Source organism: Oncorhynchus masou, chromosome 28 (assembly GCF_036934945.1).
Source record: "Oncorhynchus masou masou isolate Uvic2021 chromosome 28, UVic_Omas_1.1, whole genome shotgun sequence".
Classification (NCBI taxonomy): Eukaryota; Metazoa; Chordata; class Actinopteri; order Salmoniformes; family Salmonidae; genus Oncorhynchus; species Oncorhynchus masou.
In genome coordinates this window covers 43,771,569-43,782,498 of record NC_088239.1, presented here as the reverse complement: position 1 = coordinate 43,782,498, position 10,930 = coordinate 43,771,569, and the positions used below count along the sequence as shown (strand labels likewise).

The 10,930-nt window shown below is 41.6% G+C and overlaps 1 pseudogene; it reads left to right on the top strand.

Annotated features, from left to right (window-relative positions):
* Nucleotides 1-967: 967 nt before the first annotated feature.
* On the top strand, nt 968-9,911 carry LOC135517630 (anthrax toxin receptor 2-like; annotated as a pseudogene).
* Nucleotides 9,912-10,930: the final 1,019 nt, after the last annotated feature.

Below are 10,930 nucleotides of genomic sequence, written 5' to 3'. Positions count from 1 at the left end.
TCTGCACAACGAGATTTGACAATTCTCCGCCCCTCCTTTATCCTCTTGTTAGATGGGTGACATTAATGATCTCGGACAATCAGAAAGTGTCGGTGCATGGATGGACAGTCTAAAGAGGTCATGGGTATCAGAGGCCAGACAGGGCATGTACAGTAGAAGCCAATTTCAATTGGATATTCAATTCATGACATTTGGTAAATAGGGACAAAATATAGTGGATTTAGGTGACGGCGGGTCATGTTCTGGTGTGCAAGCATGCCCCGCGGCCACACGATAAACGCGAGTGTGTGTCGAGTAAATGGAGTGATGCACTTTTCTGTATCCTCCTCGGGCGACAGATAAACCTTGGCTCATTGATGGGTTTACAGTGCTGGAATTCACTCCACACAGTAGCCTATCTAGAAAATTCCACATTTTTTTGTCACGTCCACAATGACAAGGACACCAGAATCTGTCGAATTTAAGTTTTCAAACAAAACAATATTTTTTATTTCAGTCTGCTTAATTAAAGGTAAAATCCACGTTTTTCTATGGTTTTGGCTATAATTCATTGTATGTCAAACTCCAATAAAGTTTGGTTGTCGAACTGAAATAGTATAAATATTCATATTTAACAAAATATTGTGTCACCTGCTGTCTCCCAGCCCACTGTGCTGGTGGTGTAGTTACAGGGATTCCCAGACTCGGTCCTCGCGTCCCCCCCCTATGTGCACATTTTGGTTTTGCCCTAGCACTGCACAGCTGATTCAATAATCAAAGCTTGTCGATTAGTTGGTTATTTGAATCAATTGTGTAACGCTACAGCTCAAACCAAAACGTGCGCGCAGGAGGGAAGGGTCCAGGAAGAGTTTGGGAAACTCTGTGAGACTAGGGTGCAATAGGGTTCAAAGGCGCGCAATAGGGTTCAAAGGCGCGCTTGTGCGTTAGTTCGACTCTCTTGCGCATGCTCACTTCAGATGAAACGGTACTGTCACAGTATAAGCGGTAATTCTCCAGGAGACACGCCCCAAATCATTTTATTCTCTCAATTCAGAAAATTAAATAGGTTACCCACAAGTGGCAAGGACGATACATAGTATTTACAAAGACACACAGTAACATGCCGCGTAAATGTGATGTTAGTTTATTTTCGATTTTATCGTTGGAAAATCAGGAATCAGTCTCGAGTTTCATCCAGACGAAGAAAGCGCATGTGAGGTAGTCTACTACAGTCAGTGGTACAGTACGATGTACAAACTCAATGAGGAAATATTTTTTTTATCAAGGCAATGATCATCAACGGACAGTGGACTGCACTCCTGCTTACATTTCTTATAGGCCTAAACACATTATTTTGTAATACCGAAGAGGCATCTTGCCATGGAGCCTTTGATATTTATTTCGTTTTAGACAGGTAATTAACGTTATAGCCTACAGACAGACTAAATGCAAGATGTAATTGATATGGTAACGTAACTTGAATCAAAACGATTTTATAGAATCTATCAGGTGTCAAGCGTTTTCTTATCACGCCTTGTATGTAAAATACTCCCGTAAATACTATTTAAATGACTCGAGTTCTATTTCAGTCTGTCTAGTCCTTGTAAGGGGTTGTTTGGTTCTGGTTCAGGGAGTGTTTCTGACTGCTTTACAGGTCTGGGAGTGTGCATGATAACTGGGGAGAGATCTATGAGTTTGTGGAGCAGCTCACCAACCGCTTTGTGAGGTAAGTGAATAAAGTCATACTCTCAGTTTCCAAGCTCTGTGTACCAGGTGAAATGAGCAACTTGTCTTGAACACTATACATCACTGTCCATCAATACTATGGCTAACTTTACAATCTGAATCATGAAACAGAAGAATGGGCCCCTTTAAGTCAAATAATGATTTACCAAGGACATAGGATATTTACAGAGTGAGGAATCAAGTTAGTAGTTAACACAGTTAACACACTCATGTCAAAGTGGGGCAAATCCTTTTCAAGCAGTAGCCAATAGGCATTTGATCAAATGTAGCTCCACCGAAACACTTGGATACAGTTTGTGGGATTATTTTAAAACTTAATAGTGGGGTACTAAATTTAACTCCAGAATAGTTGTCTGAAACAGCTGGTTGTGGTAACAACTGTGCATAATTGTAATTTAGGAGAGAAAAGGGTTAGCTCCAAAGGGTGTAGGGAGGGATAAGTTGGCCTACTGAAGTCTTTTAAATCCAAGATGACCAGTAACTTTTTGGTGTTTGATCCCATTCCTTGGTGTTTTTCGGTTTGTTTTAGTCCTAGGATGAGAGTTTCCTACATAGTTTTCTCATCTAGAGCAGAGGTGATTCTACCACTAACTGGAGACAGGTACAGACACACACTCTCTCACTTGTCACAGTACTAAGCATCTCTCTCTCTTTCCCTCTCCTCTCTCTCACTCTTACTTTCTATCCCTCTCTCTCTCCTCTCTTTCTCCCTCCTCTCTCTATTTCTCTCTCTCTCACACACTCAAACACACACGCACACACACACACACACACACACATCAGTCAATTAACATAATTTCTCAAATAGAATCTCTTTGTAGATATGAAATAGATGAAGGCTTGAAAAAGTTAAGCAAAATCAGACCGGCTGGTGAAACATACATGCACGAAGGCATGAAGTCGGTAAGCATTTCTATTTGAATCTATTCTTTATTTTGGTTGTTCTTGGACTGTTTTTGTTGTACATTAAAACATGGCTTCCCCTATGTAGGCCTCAGAGCAGATGAAGGCCCAGGTCACACGGTCATCCAGTATTATAATAGCTCTGACTGATGGGAAACTGGAAGTCTATCCTTATGAACTGACCGTAAAGGAGGTAATACCATTATACTAAACAGAGATGAGTAACAAAATAGTACTTGCTGGAAGTGCTTTGACCTCTGACTGGTACACAGCTATTTTCCTCTCTCTTTGTTGAAGGCAAACACCGCTAGGGAGTTTGGTGCTCGAGTGTACTGTGTTGGTGTGAAAGACTTTGATGAGAGCCAGGTGAGTGTTTTTAGGGATCTGTTTCATGCAGTGCTCTCGCCTTTCTATCAATTGAAGGCTGCATAAAGCACAGATGAAATACACACACTGCAATACACTATTTTGTTTACATTGAAATCTCTGAACACTGCCAAAGTGATTCCATACTGGAGCTACTAATGGGTACCATAAAATTGGAAGAAAAATGAGCGTACCCGTTTTATGACTTGATCGTCTGCCTGTCTTAGAGAGCGTTAGCAGTCTGGACAGGAAGTTTAGTTGTACTCTAATCATCTAATTGGATCGTGCCAGCCTGCTTCCTCTTATGGTTTCATTACATTAGATCAGCCTTTGAAACCAGACCGGGGAAACATCAACAGAGGGAGAAAAAGGCTGTCTTGTTGATGTACAGAAAACAGAGGGAGAGAGTAGTGTTCAGACAATATGGGAGAGAGAGTGCTATGTTGTACGTAGATGTGGGAAGACAATCTTTCCGTTGTTGTGTGATATCATATGCTTTCCTCTTGTACCCACAGCTTGTTGACATTGCAGACAGCAAAGACCAAGTATTCCCAGTGCTGGCTGGATTTCGTGCACTAAAAAGCATAGTGAATTCGGTCAGAATAATTACATACAACAATACCTAAAAATAAACGTTAAGACACATACCTTGTCATTAACGTTATCATTATTTCTATTTTTCACAGATTTTGAAGCAGTCCTGCACAGAAATATTCAGGATAGAGCCCACTAGTGTTTGCGTAAATGGTATGTTGCAAAGCTCGAGTTTGTTGATATACCGATACCAATACTATTATTGGGTAACACTGTTATTTGTTTGTGCCTGAAAATCATCCTGACATTGTGCCCCTCTATAAAATTGTAGAATCTTTCAACATCGTCCTGAGAGGATATGACTTTAACCGTGGCAGGAGCCAGGATGGAGTTATCTGCGTTCTCACTGTCAACCAGAAGACATACAGTTAGTATACCCCAAGCTCCATAATGCATCACATTCTGCATTCTAACATTGACACACCTACCTACTGTAAGACTGCAGATTGACAATAACCCCTCCCAAGCACGTGTTCCTACTACATTCATTCATGTTTACCAGATGCCACTGTCGTTTTGTAGCTGTACACCCAACAGTGCACTTCAATCCTGTTGCTCAGGATGCTAGACTACTAAATGTCCCCATGAAGTAACCACGCTAATGAAGTACTGAGGGCGTGGAGTGAATGTTGTGTTTCAGAGAGAACAGAACAGTGTCTTATTTAGTAGGGTCAGGGAACATTAGGCAGCTAGCTGAGTACATGGAGCTGGTATCTGTCTTATTGCTTAATATAGAACACAACACACAGTCTCTTCACTGAGAGGGCATTGAGCTCACCCAGTGCGCTCTCTCTCTCTCTCTCTCTCTCTCTCTCTCCTCCCCCCAGATGAGAGGCCCAATGTGGTGCAGGATGGCTATTTGTTGTGTCCAGCACCAGTGCTGCATGAAGTCGGACAGTAAGTGCTGCACTCAGTTCTCTCCTCTTCGAACTTCCTCTATCCATAAATGGCCAGTGAGCTACTGAGCGCGCGCAGTTGGTCAGATCAAAGGAATGTCATGCTGTTGGTTGGTTGCCGTGAGAGCTGAACCACACAGCAACCCAGACTCTCCACAGTCAGTGACTACACACACTTCCATTCAGGGTGGGTAGTGGGTTCGACGGGTAACAGGTGCTCGTCGCTTTATAAAAGCAAAGGAAACGACTTCAAATGATATAAAAATAAAATGAAAGCCTGGTGGTGACTGGAGAATGGCAGCTGTTCATCCCTAATCCATTACGGGACTGCCTGGTTTCTTCATCAAATGTGACCGAATAGGCTGAACCGATGTGTAGTGGTGAGACACACCAAAATGGTTTGGCACACTATCATTAAAACAGCTTAGAGGAAGATATGATATGTTAGACTTTGTGACCCTGTGTTCGTTTTTACCCTGTCCACCAGCATGCCTATTTGCTGTGGCACAGTGCCTTGGCATTTCGACAGTTGGTCTGCCAGACCGATACTTAAATGAAGTTTGACCTACTTTGTTAGTATCTCTCTCTCCCTCCCTCCCTCTTTCTGTCTCTCACACACACACACACACACGTGCGCGAAGCAATAATATAGAATTGTGTTGGATTTTCTTTTCCCTCACGATAGATCGATAGATGTGCTGATCAGCTTGAACAACGGACAGTCTTACATCTCAAGCCCGTTCACTATCTACGCTACAACTTGTGTGAGTATCAGTGTCACAGGTCACACCAACACTCAGGACAAAACGGCCTCATTCTACTTACATAGAGTCCACCAAAGTCAGTCTGAGGAAGTCTGTGATATAGCGTTAGATATGAAGTCGCACATCATCTGATAAAGTCTGTTTCGTGGGCTGCTTTGTTTTACATTGTCTCCTGTTACAGTCTGATGGGACAGTGGTGCTGGTCCTGATCTTAGTTCTACTCCTGCTGCTGGCTCTGGCTCTGCTGTGGTGGTTCTGGCCGCTCTGCTGCACTATTGTGAGTCCTCCAGGACCGACTGTATTTTCCGGTAGTAAGGCACGGAGAGAGTATGAGTTAATACAGTTGTAGATTGAGATGTCAGTACATAGTAATTCATTGTTGTAAAACTGCTGACTGTTTTCTACTGTACATGCTACAGGTGATCAAGGACCCCCCTCCACGTCGCCCCCTCCTCCTCTCCCGCCTCCTCCAGCACCTGTGAGTGCTTAGATTCTATGGAAGTGTTCTTAGAAGTGCCAAGTGTTCGTCACACCATTGTAGAGTAACGTTAACGCCCCGAACTCCCTCCTCCACTACAGGAACCAGAGGTGGACCCTCTACCCAAGAGGAAGTGGCCCATGGTGGATGCATCATACTATGGGGGAAGAGGTATCGGAGGAATGAAACGCATGGAGGTACAGTTGAAGTTGGAAGTTTACATACACCATAGCAACATACATTTAAACTCAGTTTTTCCACAATTCCTGACATTTAACCCTAGTAAAAAAATCCGTCTTAGGTCTGTTAGGATCACCATTTTATTTTAAGAATGTGAAATGTCAGAATAATAGTAGAGAGAATGATTTATTTCAACTTTTATTTCTTTCATCACATTCCCAGTGGGTCAGAAGTTTACAAACACTTAATTAGTATTTGGTAGCATTGCCTTTAAATTGTTTAACTTGGGTCGAACGTTTCGGGTAGCCTTCCACAAGCTTCCCACAATAATTTGGGTGAATTATGGCCCATTCCTCCTGACAGAGCTGCTGTAACTTAGTCATTTTTGTTGGCCTCATTGCTCACACACGCTTTTTCAGTTCTGCCCACAATTTTTTTATAGGATTGAGGCCAGGGCTTTGTGATGGCCACTCCAATACCTTGACTTTGTTATCCTTAAGCCATTTTGCCACAACTTTGGAAGTATGCTTGGGGTCATTGTCTATTTGGAAGATCAATTTGCGACCAAGCTTTAACTTCCTGACTGATGTCTTGAGATGTTGCTTCAATATATCCACATAATTTTCCTCCCTCATTATGCCATCTATTTTGTGAAGTGCACCAGTACCTCCTGCAGCAAAGCACCCCCACAACACGATGCTGCCACCCCCGTGCTTCACGGTTGGGATGGTGTTTTTTGGCTTGCAAACGTCCCCCCCTTACCTCCAAACAACGATTATACTAGCGTACTATTGTTTGTACAGATGAACGTGGTACCTTCAGGTGTTTGGAAATTGCTCCCAAGGATGAACCAGACTTGTGGAGGTCTACATTTTTTTTGTCTAAGGTCTTGGCTGATTTATTTTGATTTCCCCATGATGTCAAGCAAAGAGGCACAGAGTTTGAAGGTAGGCCTTGAAATACATCCACAGGTACACCTCCAATTGACTCAAATAATTTAAATTAGCCTATCAGAAAGCCATGACATTATTTTCTGAACTTTTCCAAGCTGTTTAAAGTCACAGTCAACTTAGTGTACGTAAACTTCTGACCCACTGGAATTGTGATACAGTGAAATAATCTGTCAGTAAACAATTATTGGAAAAATTACTTGTATCATGCACAATGTAGATGTCCTAACCGACTTGCCAAAACTAGTTTGTTAACAAGAAATTTGTGGAGTGGTTGAAAAACTAGTTTTAATGACTCCAATTTAAGTGTATGTAATGTTCCGACTTCAACTGTATGTCTGAATGAGTATTACGCCATTGACCTATAATACATTTTTCTATTTGGGCTGTACCATATCTTGACAGCAAATTGCATCACTTTATTTTGAGTGGTGTTAGTTACTCTAAAGTTCTGAATGGTTATTTTGTGCTAAACGAATATAAACTGTATAAAATGTGAAATAACCTGCTGTAAACTGTCTTAGGTTCGTTGGGGTGAGAAAGGTTCCACAGAGGAAGGTGCACGGCTCGAGAAAGCCAAGAATGCGGTGGTCACAATGGTGGAGGAGGAGGTGGAAGAACCTATCATTAGAAAACCAATGCCTCAGAGACCACCCCCTACTTACCACACCCCAGAACAGTCCAAATGGTACACACCCATCAAGGTAAGTCACCATGCTTTCAGAGCCACATTGACAATGGCTGTCAGTAACTGGTTTTGTATATTAAACCAACAGGTTGACTCTTATCATCACTTGTTTTGTTGTTAGGGGCGTTTTGATGCGCTGGTGGCGTTACTCAGGCGACAGTATGATCGAGTTGCTGTCCTGAGACCAACAGCACGGGACAGGGTAAGGCACCCACTCAGTCAGTTTACTTCCCGTTTACTTTCTGAATTGTTTTCCTAAATTGACTGAAAATGGAATTGACCCTAACCCCGATTGCAACAAACTCATGAACAAAGAAAGAAAGGGAGAAAGAGACATACTTAACTGTCTCTCTTCTGCTTGGTCAATGTTGCCCAGTTCACATGTTAGTAACTTTATCAAGCTCATTAGTGGTCTGAGCAGACAGGCTCATCAGTGGAGAGGGGATGAGGGGCAGTAAGGGAGAGGCAGGACATGACAGGTCAGTTACCACTCTGTCCACTGAGAGGTGGTGACAGCTTTAGCCATTAACTGTCCCCCCCATACCCATATGGGATGGGGGATGGAGGGATCTTATAGATGAGTGATGGTACTTTAGCCATTAACCCCCCCCCCCATACCCATATGGGATGGGGGATGGAGAGAGTAGGGATGGATGTCTATGTTTGTGAGACTCTGACCCCCTAATGCCTATTAGCACCATTATTCTCTGTGAGGCCTCTGGCATGTCACAGCTCACTATAAGATAACGAGCAGAGCAGGGCTGGATGTAAACGAGGATGGGGGGGACGGAGGGATGGAACAAACGAGGGACAGAGTGCGACCTCTGTCCTCTTAACCTCCCTGTCTGTCACACTGTTTGTGTACTGCACTACACTTTCATTAAGACGCTTGACTGGGCATACATTGCCCTCTCATTAACAGAGGTGGGAGACGCTGGCCATTATCTTTTTACTGAGAAAGGTGGGGGTGGGTACCCTCTAATTGGTGTTAATGTGAATTTACTGTTGTAAATTGCTGTACTGAATTTGATAAATGTTCTATTTCTTGGATAAATTGTCAATATAGCCTATGAATCAAGGCATATGTACACAATTGTCTGCTGTTTTAAGCAAACACTCCCTAAAACGTATTTGATGATATATTAGCCTGTGATTTCTGGTGGAAGGTTTTAGGGGGGCTGGTACCTGCTCTTATCTGACTGGGCTCATGATGGTGGCTCCCTTCTTGACAGAATGGGAGTGGCTGTCTGTTCAGCCAGTAATGCTCTTACGCTTGATTAGTTTGATTGGCTAATAATGATGTCGTGACAACTCGCCGGCCCATTCGCCATCTCCTCCTTACCCATTACAGTCAAAGCCGGCTGCCTCAATTGAGTTCAATTATGATCAATTATTGTAAATGTCAACTCTGTGCAGTGTTGTCAAAACAATTTCCATGCTATGTCACATATATAGTGACTCCATTTATGAGCTCATTTTGTAACTGATGTACCTCATTTATCTGAGATACATAAATCCATATATGGTGGAGACTAATGGGTACATACACTACCAGTATAATATTGAGGAGAGCTGGTTTGACATGGTTGCTTGTTCTAATCTTCATACCAGTGGAGAGCAGGTCTGAGCAGTCTGCACCGTCTACGGAAGAGGCAAGCTGTGAGGCATGAACAATTTAATACCATGTACCATTGTTCATGAGAATTAGGCTGATATGGAGGTGGGGGTGGGGAGGTGTTACAACTAATGAAATACAGTATATGTTAGGGAAGGTCTATCCTGTATATTTTCAGATAAATCTAGAATAAGGTAGATACATTTAAGTCTAACTGGTCGCTATTTGTACAAAAGAATGTGTTCTCAATAACTTACCTCTTAAAGTAAAAGGTTTAAATGGAATAAGTAAATAATACAGGAACTGCCTTTTGTTTTGTTCAGGGGCGCTGCATGAATTTCACCCGAGTTCCCAGTCATTAGGTCAAACAGTAATCTTTGGACTATGAGGCTATGGAGAGAACAGGGCTATGGACCACGTGCCTAAACATCATCAATGGGCCTCTCTTTGGACTTATTGTTTGTTTTTGTCAGATTTATTTATCCAGGTTTGTCTTTTGGATAAAACAAACGTGTCCTGCAGCATTCAATAAAGTTAACTTGCTTACTTGCTATACAATCCTCATGTCACGGTTTCATTTAATGTAATTTGTGTAACCATAGATCAAAGAACATGTGGTATGAGGATAACTGTTATTGAGTGCCTTCTTGTGTCTTTTATCATCAAGAATGAAGTGTATTTTGCTTGTCTTTTTTTATTTAAGCTCTGTTGTCCCAAATGTGGTGTTGTAAATAAATACTTTTTCAAAATTCTGTGGAAAGTTTGAGGGTTTCACTTTCAACTAAAACTACAATGGGTTAATATTATTCCAAAACTACAGGCTAATCTAAATTTGTTAAACAATGTGATTATATTACATTGTTTATCTAATCCCTTGACAAACTGGTTATTATACATTTTTTTTTTTAAATTAAAGAGAATGTCAGATCAGAATTGTATTTTCTAGAGATTTTAGGGGGAAAGACTAAATAAGACAATTATAAATTTGATACATTGTTTATTTGAATATCATAAAATGATCAAGACAACTATGGACCAAATCCTATGCCAAAACCAAAATAATTTATTTTACATGATTTAGCTACATTTGCATATTTTAATATTAAACAATTAAACAGTACTCCTACATTTTCTTATAGGCTGAATCGATATTCTCATCAGCTACTTTGTATCGACATTTTCGCCATAATTACAGTCTTATGATTAATTTGCCCATCTGGGTCATTTCTATAATTTATCATTTTCATATGGGCCACAAAAAGTTTCAGATCTTTGGACCCAGCAGTCTTTAACTGCTGTTCATGAACTCCTAGTTTATTCAGGCAGTTTCTGAAGTGCAGAGAGGGGTTCTTTGGGCACGTGTCACAGGGGTAATTGTAATTTCTGTGTAATTTCCTATAGCTCGGTGGTAATGTCAGAACGGCATTTTTGATAGTGCACGGAAATCCGCCAGGGAGGTGGGAGAGCAATGGCAGAAGTAATGCTTGATTCTGTTGGCCCGAGTGAAGATAATGGAGCTATTGTAAAAGGGCTACAGTTGTAAATCAAGATAAGCCTCGGAATGATAACGCACCATTCCTTGTTGGAGTGCGATTCACGAGAAAGGATGTTTTTTTGGGGAAACACGTTTGCGGAAGTGGAATGTTATGGTTTTCGGAGTAGGGTACCGGTATCATATGGATATGGAGGCTTCATAGTTTAAGATAAATCAACTATTCTTGACATGTTCATGTCGCTTAACCCGCACTGTGAATGGAAAAGGGGGAAAGAC